The sequence below is a fragment of the Bidens hawaiensis genome, unplaced genomic scaffold (assembly GCF_021521415.1).
Source record: "Bidens hawaiensis isolate Kalapana, Puna unplaced genomic scaffold, B.hawaiensis_p1.1 tig00020227_1, whole genome shotgun sequence".
Lineage (NCBI taxonomy): Eukaryota > Viridiplantae > Streptophyta > Magnoliopsida > Asterales > Asteraceae > Bidens > Bidens hawaiensis.
In genome coordinates this window covers 413,064-426,085 of record NW_027493077.1, presented here as the reverse complement: position 1 = coordinate 426,085, position 13,022 = coordinate 413,064, and positions in this window count along the sequence as shown.

The following is a 13,022-nucleotide window of genomic DNA, read 5'->3' as shown; positions in this document are numbered from 1 at the left end:
TTTGTCAAAGATATTGGATGTCACTAAGGATGAATTCAATTTTGACTTTTAACGTGAAATTGGTGGAGTTTTTGATGATGATAAACAAGTATTCATGCCTTCTGCGGATTATGAGTTAAAGAATTGTTGGAAAAGGAACATGTTACATATATCTCATAGGATAATCAACAATTTGGTGAATTCAGTGAAGATGTTGATGAGGAGATTGAGATGATAAGTCATGAATTTGATAAGTCTAGAAAGCCGATAGGAGATGAGGTAACTAGTAAAAGAAAGAATGACTAGTTCAAATATCATCATGTTGAACCCGAGAAGCAATGTCTCATATCAATTCAAGTGTTACAAGAAGACGAAGAAAGATACTTCGTTGGGGAAGTGTATAAGTATTGATTATCTTAAGAAGATTCGAAAGATTGTGGTGAAAATACAGTTTAGAATGCAATATTTTGAAGTATGATGGAATTGAAGTCATTACCATGGCATGATTTGTTCAACATATGTCAGAAAAAGTGGTTTATGCTCTATAGAAACGTTACATTACGGAGATATGGGACTATATTGTTTGTCAATCCCAGCATGGATTCAAGAGTTGGATTCACAGAAACCTAAGCTTCATGTTTCTCGTGTCAAGAAAGATCCAGAAACTGGGGATTTTATCAAGAAATTGAGATATTCAAGACCTGATTCATTGAAGGTTATACCATTGTATCCTATGGAGCAGAACTTTCATAAATTCTTATTATGGTGGTATTACTATGAATGAACGGGAGAAGCTGTGATCAACCTGGACAGAAGAAACAAGAATTATGATATGATAGCAGTTCTTGATCCTATGTGGTTGATAAACTGTTCAGAGAAAGATATAGAAGTTCTACCCACCCACAAAAGTCAAGTTTATTCTAATAAGGGTGAGGAGTAGGCTCAACAATACCAGCATGTTGTAAATGTTTTTTATGTAAACAAAGTTCATTCTGGTAGGGTCTGGGAAACGAAGTGGATTATAGTTGGACTGGAAGAAGATAGGAAGAAAGCTGAGCTCGAAGCAGAGTGTAAAGACAATTTGACAAAAACGTCTTAGAACATGATTAATTATATGCATGTTGGTGTTTTGAGACCTGCATGTCAAGGTGGTTCAACAAAAACTTCATTTGAAGAAGCATGGAAAGCATACAGAGCAAGAGTTTTCGGGATTTTAGAGTGAAGAAATTCAAAATCTAGCAATATCCAAGGGGGAGTTTGTTAGTGCACAATGTCTTGTGCTAGGATCTTGTATTTTGTATTCAAAATGTTGATATGTCATGTGTATTTAAGGTCAAATGTGTTCAACCTATGTTTCTTTCTCAGCATCAACATCATCTTCATCAACATATGATATATCATCTAATGCACCAATATTTGGTTCCTTTTGATCCACATTTTCCTTTTCGGAAAATTTTGCATGCTCAATATGTTCATCAATCACAATGTGTACAAAGATATATTCATCACCAGGCTTAAAATGCCTTATTGGTGTTGGATTTATTGGTTCATCAATAGCTTCCTTTTCCTTTTCTTTCTCCATTACAAGAATTTTATCAGGAGATTAATTTCCTTCCATGTTATTTCCTCATATTTTTGTCTTTTAGCTTCTGGAGTTTCTTCTTCATTAGTATGTTCATCAATAGTGACTTGATCAAGAGCCACTTTCCTTAAAGTTACTGCATCAATAGTCTCATCATTGACTAGTTAATCTTGATTAGTCTTATCATGAGGAGTCTTGTCTGCATGTATTCTCTTTCTTTCTTTTATATTCTCTACCACCTTTTCTGATACTTTTCTAAAGAACTCATATGTGATCTTTTTAGCATCAAGTTCAGGCATAGTTTGTTTTTCAGTGGATTATCCATGAGCATCACCTTCCTTATCTACCAATGTACCATCATTGAGCTCATTGGTGGATTTATTAATAATAATTATTGCATTAGAAACATCTGCATTTTATTTTTCTACAATCTCTGGTTTAATTTGAAAAATTTTTCACATTTTCAAGAGTTTCTTCTAGATTTTTCTTTGCAGCTTTATCCAGCTCTTCATTATTCTTCAATTTCAACAGTGATTCAAGAACCTCTTGAGGGATATCCTCTTATTCTCTTTATTAACTTCTTCCCTCAATCTATTCTCAATTTAAATTTCGCTAACAACATACATTCAAAAATTCTCTTGTTGGGATATTATCATGGGTAATATTATTATTATTTTATAATAAGAAAAAGAAAAAAAATGTAATTCTTTTCTTGTTGTTATCAGTTACCACTACCGTGGACATTCAAACCAAAAGTTGGTTTCGGTTTAGGCTCATGATCACAAGGTAAGTTTTTGGTGGGCCTTGGGTTACGTGAGAAACAAGATCAAGACTGTGGGGTGTGCTCGTAAGTTGCAACATACATTATTCAATATATATACACACACATATACTAGTAGAAGAGCCCGTGCGTTACGGCGGAAAGGCAATGGGAATTCGATTGGTTATGGTGTCAACATTGGGTATGCACCTTTTTATGTTCTTTTGTTTGAAAAGCGAAAGTTCAAAAATATTTGGTTGCGAGTAAAACTATATAAAAAATATGGGTTTAGATTGTGATGTGCACCTTTTTAAACTAAACTTATAGAACTGGAAAAAAAAACAAACTTATAGTACATATTTACAGTAATTAAACATAATATAAAATATAAACTTACTAAATTAATGTTGTCACTTAATCTTGCTTACCCCCTATATTATGTTCTATGAAATAATATGTGAAAAGAATGCATATATGTGTGTATATATATATATACACATACACATACACACGTTCGCTTCTTGCTTTTTGATTGAAAGTAAACTACACATGGCCCATAAACTTTTTAAAGAAAATAACTAAATTATAACTATTGGATTTTATGGTCGGTTCGGGTCAAGTCAACGCGGACCGACCCGAATACGACCCGGTATGAGTTACACCGGAGGTAACGAAAGCATAAACCCATTTAAACGTTAATTGGGCCCGATAAAATCTATTAGGTGGACCGGATGGTAGTTAAAGGCTTTGTTTGGTTAATTGGGCTCAAGCCCAATTGGTTTAACTTGATTAAACCCTATTAACCTTCTATATATAGTATAAAGATAATATTATTTAAGAATAACCATATAACAAACAAACCCTAGCTGCTACTATTCATCCGGCGCCGTTTTCCGGCCAACCGGTTTTCCGGCGAGGCATTTCCAGCCGCCGCAAACATTATACAGCCACCATCGGTCCTTCTTCAACCAACACAAACACCACCGCAGCTCCTTCGAGCCCCGGTGCTGTCAAAAACCCACGTCTCGTTTTTCCGGCTGACCTGCAACTCCGGCAAAATCCGGTTTTCCGGTGAACCCGACTTTCTGATAAACTGAAGCTGCTGCTAGTTGCCGTCTTGGTTCTTTTCCGTCCACCATCACCGTAGCTGTTGGATCTGAGCCGCATCGCCTACTACCACCGTCTTCATAAGCTGCTGGAATCCGCCGTCGCCGCTAGCCGCCGCCGTCGCCGGATTTTGGATTGGTTCTTTGATTGTGTCATCCTAGCCTCTTTCTTTATCCTTTGGTGTCTTCCCGGTTTCGATAACCGAGGTATATCGAATACTCATCTATGGTTGATTATTATTTATGTTTAATCGTGCTCGTATTGTTGTAATCAGATCCGGGTTCAGGTTTCTGTTTATGGTTCCTTTAAATCGTTTATATTCCGCTGCGTTTTATAGTTCGTTTATGAGTTGGTTTATTAATATTGATTAATAACTATCGAAACGAAATTATTACTAAAACGGGTTCAAATAGTTTATCCGTTTTCATTCCGAACCACCGTTGAATCCCAACAGCGGTATCAGAGCCGCGGTTACAACGTACGAGTCGATTTCGGTTCGTTTAAAACCGGATCTACATCTTAAACTTTAAATTTATAGATCTAGGTTTAATTTCGGGTGATTTTGAGTTGGTCAAAGTTTTGTTTATTTTATTTGACCAAGTCAAAACGACCCGAAATTCGTTTATTTTGAATATGTAAATCCGGCCCCGACCTATGTTTGTTTGGTTGTGTTTGGTGTTTGAGCTTGTTTTGGCCATATGGTTGGTTTAAAAGTTGTAAAAGGTTATTATTTAATTTTCGGTTTTCTTTTGGCCATAAAGATGGTTCAAATTTGTAATAGGACAAATTATTGTTAGTTTATAAATTTGTAATTAAGAAGACGTGAAGATAACCGAGGACGAGCTCATGGACTTCTTGGAGTTAGCTCATGGACTTCTTGGAGTTAGTGGGAGTTCGGGCAAGATGACGGGATGCACGAAGAAGTCCATCCTTGTGGTTGTTTTGTGTTGTGAACCCCTTGACCCGATCGATCTCCCTAATTGGCTCTAGCGAGACCGATCACCTTTTGGCTATAAGGATTTACATATTATTGTTATTTGTTATTTGTGGTTGCTTGGATTGTTTATAATAGGATTATAATAACACCGACCTAATACCAAATAAATTTGAAAATAAACATTTTATTAACCAATTATGTTTTGCAAATTAAGAACGTTTTAATTTCCAAAACTAATAAGTTATTTTTATTAACTTAAAATTGGTTAGCCATATCGCGACAAACTTAGTTTTTAATAGGATATCTAAAACTAAGTGTCCTGAGAGATGAAAGGGTTCATCTATTCATCCCGATAATAAATACAGCAAAATTTGACTTTTACTCTATTTGGTAATTTTAAAATTTATCCCAATTTAAAACCAATAGTTTATGCCAATCCTACTACAAGTCACACTTGAGGCATAATGCGAAATTTTGAGTGTTTGGAGCTACAGCACCGCACTTGTTTTCTAGCCTATCCCATCAAGGTGAAAGCGTTTCGTTGACACATCCGGCCCTTTCACACGTCACGATACTAGGACAACTATTACTTTACTCTCCTGTTACGTGCTAAAGCTGTCTGGAGACTTAAAGTTGGCAAAGATGAGGCTAAACGTATCTATACAGACAATCGTTGTCTCTATAGGCCTCATAACCGAGAGTTGTGCTCTATTAACAATTGACAATCGTTGTCGGTCTGCCTAACCACTTATTAATGTTGTGTGCTACAGCTGCCTTTAATAACTGGAAGCCAGATTCTCATACTCCTAATTAATTATTGTTATTGGGTCATTAATAATAGGACTACAACGTCGAAAATACTAATTAAATTTACTTTTGCTTAATTAATCAGATGTCGTCAAACGAAATTTCACCCTACACCCTTAAGACTATCCTTGAGAAGGATAAACTGAATGGTACCAACTTCATCGAATGGCACCGCATCTTAAGTCTTGTTCTCACCATGGAAAAGCGCCTGTATGTTCTCGATGGACCTGTTCCAACCAAGCCTGAAAACAACACAGCCGCTGCACGAAAAGTTCTTGACAAGCATAAGGATGACTCGGCTAAGGTCTTCTGTATTATGCTAGCCACCATGACTTCTGAGCTTGCTAAAGGCTTGGAAGACTTTGGTTCCTATGAGATGCTTGAGCAACTCAAGGGCATGTTCCAGAAACAAGCCCGTCAAGAACGTTTCGACACCATGAAACAACTCATAAGTTGCAAGATGGCAGAAGGGTCTCCCGTCAGTGCGCATGTTCTTAAGATGAAGGGGCACATCGATCAAATCAAGAAACTTGATTATCCCATGCCTGATGAGATGGCATCTGATTTCATTCTCAACTCTCTCCCCAACTCATACGACCAGTTCGTAATGAATTTCAACATGAATGGTTGGGTGAAGACAGTGCCGGAGCTTTATAACATGCTCAAGACGGCTGAGATGAACATTCCTTCTAGGACCAATCAAGTTCTGATGCTTCGATCTGCTGGTGTCAAAAAGCCAAAACCAAAGAATCGGGGTTTTAAGGAAAAAGGCAAGAAGAAAGTTACTGTTGCTGCCAAGGTTGCCACCAACACTAACAAGGTAGTTGCAAAGCCAAAGTCGCCGCCCTTTGAGGAGCGCAAGTGCTACAAATGCAACCAAATGGGGCACTGGATGAGAAACTGCCCCGAATACCTTGCTGAGATCAAGAAGAAGAGAGCCAATGGTGAAGGCTCTTCTGGAGGTATTTCCATATACGTTATTGAACTTTTCACTGTCTCTAGCAACACATGGGTATTTGATACCGGATGTGGTTACCACATCATTAATGTCTTGCAGGAGCCTGAGAAGTGGAGGAAACTGAATAAAGGCAGCATGGAACTCATCGTTGGAGATGGGAAGAGAGTACCAGTTCTGGAAACTGGAGTATTTCATTTTACTTGTCCATCTGGCCTAGTTTTTCCTTTAAATAATTGTTTGTATTCTCCTGGCTTGACCAGAAACATCATTTCAGTTTCGTTGTTGTTTGAAAAAGGATTTAAGTATGTTCTTAATGGCATGGCTATTTCTGCTTACTTAAATGATATCTTTTATTTTGAGGCTAAACCTCGAAATGGTATTTATGAGATTGATGTTCAACCTGATAATAACGTATATCATCTTTCAAAACGTATCAAGACTAGCATCAATGATACTTTTCTATGGCATTGCCGACTTGGCCACATAAGCAAGGCAAGAGTTAAAAGACTCCAATCCGAAGGGATTCTGGAATCCACAGGACCGGACTATTTTAACAATTGTGAGTCTTGCTTAGCTGGCAAACTCGCCAAAGACTCCTTCACTAATAAAAGTGAACGAGCAAGTGATCTGTTAGGACTCATACATACTGATGTATGTGGACCTTTCAGAACCATGACTAGAAACCATGAAAGATACTTCGTTTCTTTTATCGACGATTATAGTCGATACGCTTATGTGTATCTTATGAAACACAAGCACGAAACTTTTGAAAAGTTCAAAGAGTTTCAAAGCGAAGTTGAAAAACAACTTTAAAAAATCATTAAGATACTTCGATCAGATCGAGGTGGAGAGTATCTCAGCATAGAGTTCATCACTCATCTAAAACAACATGGAATTGTTTCACAGCTCACTCCACCTGGCACACCCCAACTTAATGGCGTGAGCGAGAGGAGAAATCGAACTTTGCTAAACATAGTTCGATCGATGATGTGTAGAACTAACTTGCCTCACTCCTTTTGGGGTTACGCCCTTATGACCGCCGCCTGCATTGTAAATCTAGCTCCAACTAAGAAGATAGACAAAACTCCATATGCGATATGGCATAAGGGAAAGAAACCCAAATTGTCTTATCTTAGAGTATGGGGATGTGATGCTTATATCACAAGTGAGTCTGATGACAAACTTGATCCCAGCGGAGAAAAAGTTATTTTCGTCGGATACTATTACAAAAGCGGTTATTACTTCTTTCATCCTGATACAAATACGATTTCTGTCAGGAGGAAAGGCTACTTCCTTGAAGAAGAATTTCTTAGTCAAGGAACTGGAAGTAACATTGTCAATCTTGAAGAGATTCAAGAATCACAAAGAACCGCTGAGGAGGTTGGAGAGTCTGATCAACAAGTTATTGTTGCTGACACATCATACGTGAACACAAGCGTTCACAGAAGTAGTAGGACTCTCGTACCAAATTCTAGATACTTATGTCATCTAGATGGTCCCGAAATCTTATTAGTAGCCGAGTCTATGGACGAGCCTACTAACTACAAATCTGCTATCTTGGATCCGGAATCAAGAAATGGCAAGATGCCATGAACGCAGAGATGCAATCCATGCATGATAACCAAGTTTGGAACTTGGTTGAGCTACCCCCCGATAGTCGGGTAGTAGGGAGCAAATGGATTTTCAAGAAGAAAACCGACATGCATGGAAATGTGCAAACCTACAAGGCACGGCTAGTCACGAAAGGTTTCACTCAACTCAAGGTGTTGACTATGATGAAACCTTTTCGCCCGTTTCTATGACCAAGTCAATTAGGATATTGCTTGCCATTGCTGTATACTATGATTATGAAATATGGCAAATGGATGTCAAAACCGCTTTCCTTAATGGACATCTTTCTGAAGATGTCTATATGGTTCAGCCTGAAGGTTTTGTCGATCCAAAATATCCTAATAGGGTTTGCAAATTGAAAAAGTCCATTTATGGGCTTAAGCAGGCATCTCGAAGCTGGAATCTTCTCTTTGACGAGAAAATCAAAGAGTTTGGTTTTGTAAAAAATGAAGATGAACCTTGTGTTTACAGAAAGGCTAGTGGGAGCACTATATCATTCCTCATCTTGTATGTGGATGATATACTGATCATTGGAAACAACATTCCTATGCTTAAGGAAGTTAAGCAATGGTTGGAATCTTGTTTTGCAATGAAAGATCTTGGAGAAGCCACATATATTATGGTAATAAAGATCTATAGAGATAGATCTAAGCGGATTCTATGGCTTAGTCAAAGTACTTACATAGACAAAGTGATGGCACGCTTCTCAATGGAAAACTCCAAGAAAGGAGCTGTTCCAATGACTAAAGGAACCGTGTTGAGCAAATCACAATCTCCGGCAACGGACATTGAATCTAAACGTATACAAGCAATTCCATATGCTTTTGCGGTTGGCTCTATCATATATGATATGTTGTGTACTAGACCTGACGTGTCGTATGCCTTGAGCATGACCAGCCATTTTCAACAGAGTCCTGGCATTGCCCATTGGACAGCTGTGAAGAACATTCTAAGGTACTTGAATAGGACCAAAGACATGTTCTTGGTGTTTGGGGGAGTGGAAGAGGAGCTCAATGTAAAGTGTTACACTGATGCTAGCTTCCAGACTGACCGAGATGATTCTCGCTCACAGTCGGGTTTCGTTTTCACTCTCAATGGAGGAGCTATTTATTGGAAGAGCTCCAAGCAGAGTGTAGTGGCGGATTCTACCACCAAATCCGAATATATAGCTGCATCAGATGCTGCTAAGGAGGCTGCTTGGATGAAGAAGTTCATCACCGATCTCGATGTGGTTCCGAGTATTCATGAACCAATCGAGATATTCTGTGATAACACAGGTGCTATTGCTCAAGCCAAAGAGCCAAGGTCTCATCACAGAACCAAGCACATTTTAAGGAAGTTCCATCTTATTCGGGAAATATTGGAATGAGGTGACATAGTGATAAGCAAAGTAGACACAGATCAAAATCTAGCTGACCCGTTCACTAAGCCGATGACTCAGGATAAGCATGATCAGTATAGAGATGCTATCGGGCTTAGACTTGCTAGTGATTTATTTTGATTTAGTATTTGGATGCATGAACGTTTAATTAGTTGTACTTTTTCTGTTCACTTTTGATTTAATGGTTAAATGCAAACGTTGAATAATACAGCTGTGTTCATTTTAATACGTTTAATCCGTGAATATTGTATTCTAAATTATCCGTAGTCGGTCAGACTCGTGGGAGCGATTCTGAATTAAGACTATTCTGACTTTGGACTCAAGTAGTTGACTTCCAAACTCATAGACCTCATTATGAATGACGTTGGATGTAACTCGCATCAAATCATCTTCATGGATCTTGATCATAAGATGTTTTGATAATAGTATGCTCATTTAGTATCCTTAGACCTGAGATACATATTAGAACTTTCGTTTACCGAAGAATATTCTTTGATCATGTTAACCGCTGTTGCGTAACTGCCAGCCATAAAGGCATTGATTGGGAATGTTCTGGAGTTCAGTGGGCGTTGTATGTAGTCAAGATAGGATTCTGTACTCTTACATTAAGATGTAACAGTTAGACATAATGGCACCCTCGTTGATTCAAACTGGTAAAGTGTGAGGCCTCACCCAAACTAACTGTGTGTTTTGATTGGACCATTTTGACTCTATATCGAGAACTACAATAATTGAACACTATATGAGATTGATATAATCCATGTCTCATTGTTCAATTGATGTCTTATACAGAAATGATAGATGACAAGGATTACTATAAATTCATTATCTTGCAATAAGGTATTCCAAGATACTTTGGTTATGAATTTAAAAATGTCATATTCGGTTGGGACAGCTATGTGTAGCTAGAACACCTCTGGCTGTTAGCGTTATGATACTTGACCCAAATCCGTCCAAGTGGGAGACTGTTGGATTTTATGGTCGGTTCGGGTCAAGTCAACGCGGACCGACCCGAATACGACCCGGTATGAGTTACACCGGAGGTAACGAAAGCATAAACCCATTTAAACGTTAATTGGGCCCGACACAATCTATTAGGTGGACCGGATGGTGGTTAAAGGCTTTGTTTGGTTAATTGGACTCAAGCCCAATTGGTTTAACTTCATTAAACCCTATTAACCTTTTATATATAGTATAAAGATAATATTATTAAGAATAACCATATAACAAACAAACCCTAGCTGCTACTATTCATCCGGCGCCGTTTTCCGGCCAACCGGTTTTCCGGCGAGGCATTTCCGGCCGCCGCAAACATCATACAGCCACCATCGGTCCTTCTTCAACCAACACAAACACCACCGCAGCTCCTTCGAGCCCCGGTGCTGTCAAAAACCCACGTCTCGTTTTTCCGGCTGACCTGCAACTCCGGCAAAATCCGGTTTTCCGGTGAACCCGACTTTCTGATAAACTGAAGCTGCTGCTAGTTGCCGTCTTGGTTCTTTTCCGTCCACCATCACCGTAGCTGTTGGATCTGAGCCGCATCGCCTACTACCACCGTCTTCATAAGCTGTCAGAATCCGCCGCCGTCGCCGGATTTTGGATTGGTTCTTTGATTGTGTCATCCTAGCCTCTTTCGTTATCCTTTGGTGTCTTCCCGGTTACGATAACCGAGGTATATCGAATACTCATCTATGGTTGATTATTATTTATGTTTAATTGTGCTCGTATTGTTGAAATCGAATCTGGGTTCGGGTTTCCGTTTATGGTTCGTTTAAGTCGTTTATATTCCGCTGCGTTTTATAGTTCGTTTATGAGTTTGTTTATTAATATTGATTAATAACTATCGAAACGAAATTATTACTTAAACGGGTTCAAATAGTTTATCCGTTTTCGTTCCGAACCACCGTTGAAACCCAACAATAACAAGTCACAATCTTATAGTTCTACTCTTTTAGTCTTAATTGTTTATATAGTTGTATGCATGAGTACCTTTTTTGGCAACCAATTAATGTAACTGAAAGCGAGAACAACTGAATAGGTAACCAACGATAAATGTAATGGAATGTGATAACAGTTGAATAAGTTGCCGACGGTGAAACCTCATAAATATAGGGTTAGCTCGCTTTTCACGGAGTGTACACAGGAACTAAATAATAAACGAAATGAACTATAATTGGTTCAACTTTATGGCTTGAAAAGCTTGTGTCACTACAGCTTTGTGTGTCGTCACCTAGTGTAATGAATAAACAATATTTGTGTATTATGCATCTTAAAAACAAGGTGACTACCCTTTGAATAAATCTTGTACACAACTAATGTTAATAAATGTATACAAATAAAAACTTGTCTATACATAACTTGAAAAAAATAATTAGATAGAAAAGGGAAGTTCCTTCTTCCACATAAAAGAATCTCGATCGACCTTATAGTTGACATTTGCTTCCGAACCACAATTAATTTATTTAGAAACTAACCTGGGTTAACTACCAATGATAGAAATGACTGCTTAAGTGTAGCAATTGAGCAAGAGTCATCAATGCTAAAGTAAAAGTAGTGATGTAACTTTTGTGTGATTTCATTGAGTTCCATGGCATTCTCATCCACAAAAGGGAGAAGGGGCAGGTAGGTGTTTATCATCTTTTGCTAACATTTTTGGTAGTGGTGACATTGAAGGCCTCAATAACGGGTCTTCTTGAGTGCAAACTTACTTGCATAGCTTGGATCGTCTCTTTTTTGGCAATTGGTGTAACGATTAAATCAGGTTTAAGTTTCCATCTCATTTTTCTTGAGTGCAAACTTACTTGTATGATTTCACGCCTGTTTCAAAAGTACATAACGTAGGATGATTAGTATTCTCGTATCAGTTTCGTTTCGAAAAACTTTTGGGAAATTGTTAAATGACAAATATGTCCCTTAACCTAGTCAAATAAAGTTATTAGTGATAGCAAGACATTTTCTTTTCATTTTTTTAGGTCTATATTGTAACAGAACGCACGTTTCATTTTCCGTTTTCATTCCACTTTGGAACTTAAAATTGGCTTTTTAACTTCTATTATTTATAAATTCCTTTTAATCCTCACAATATGTAGTGATTTTCACAAAGTTGGACTTCATGGACAAATTTTATCATTTAAAAAATCAAATGCAAGCTAATGCTAAAATCGGTAAAATCCAGTTTGTCTGTCCGGCCCACCCAACCTGACCGATTTAGCTGGACCACACCTAAACAAGAACAACACTACAAAAAGGCTTTTTAAGCTATGGTTAGTGTTGTCATTTAACAAATTTTTAATAACTTTTTTATAGAAAATTCCATATGAGTAGTAACGGGTTTTGAAATGTAACTGACTCATGCATACAACATCCCAATAAAATTAACAAAAAAAAGACAGCGAAAAAAGTTATACTTACTATAGCAACGAACAATTTGTGTTGCCATTTAACAATTTGTGTGTTTTTGCGTTTATTGTTTCATATTCCAGTAACCACCTCTAGAACTATAAACATCTGTGTTTCCGGTCAACCGAGCATGAGATAGGTACTCTTTAGCCATATATCTTTTGTTGGGGTCACAAAAAGATTAAAAATATTAGCTGTTAATTTAGAACTTTAAAATAGAATATTAATGTACTTCCAATTTTTCTGCAATCATGGTTCTAATGTGGCTTTTATTATCTTGAAAAGATCGGGCCAACCCAAAATCAACTATTTTATCACAAAACTTCAAGATATTGCAGCTTTAATATCCTTGTAAATAACCCTACATTTGGTTCCACAAGGCATCTATTACAAGATATTAAAAGTCGAAAATTTTAGCTCTAAACAACCTTGATTAATCCAACCTGCTACCAATATAGTAAAAAACAAGGTAACTAAGCATAGACTCAAGCAATTATGAAA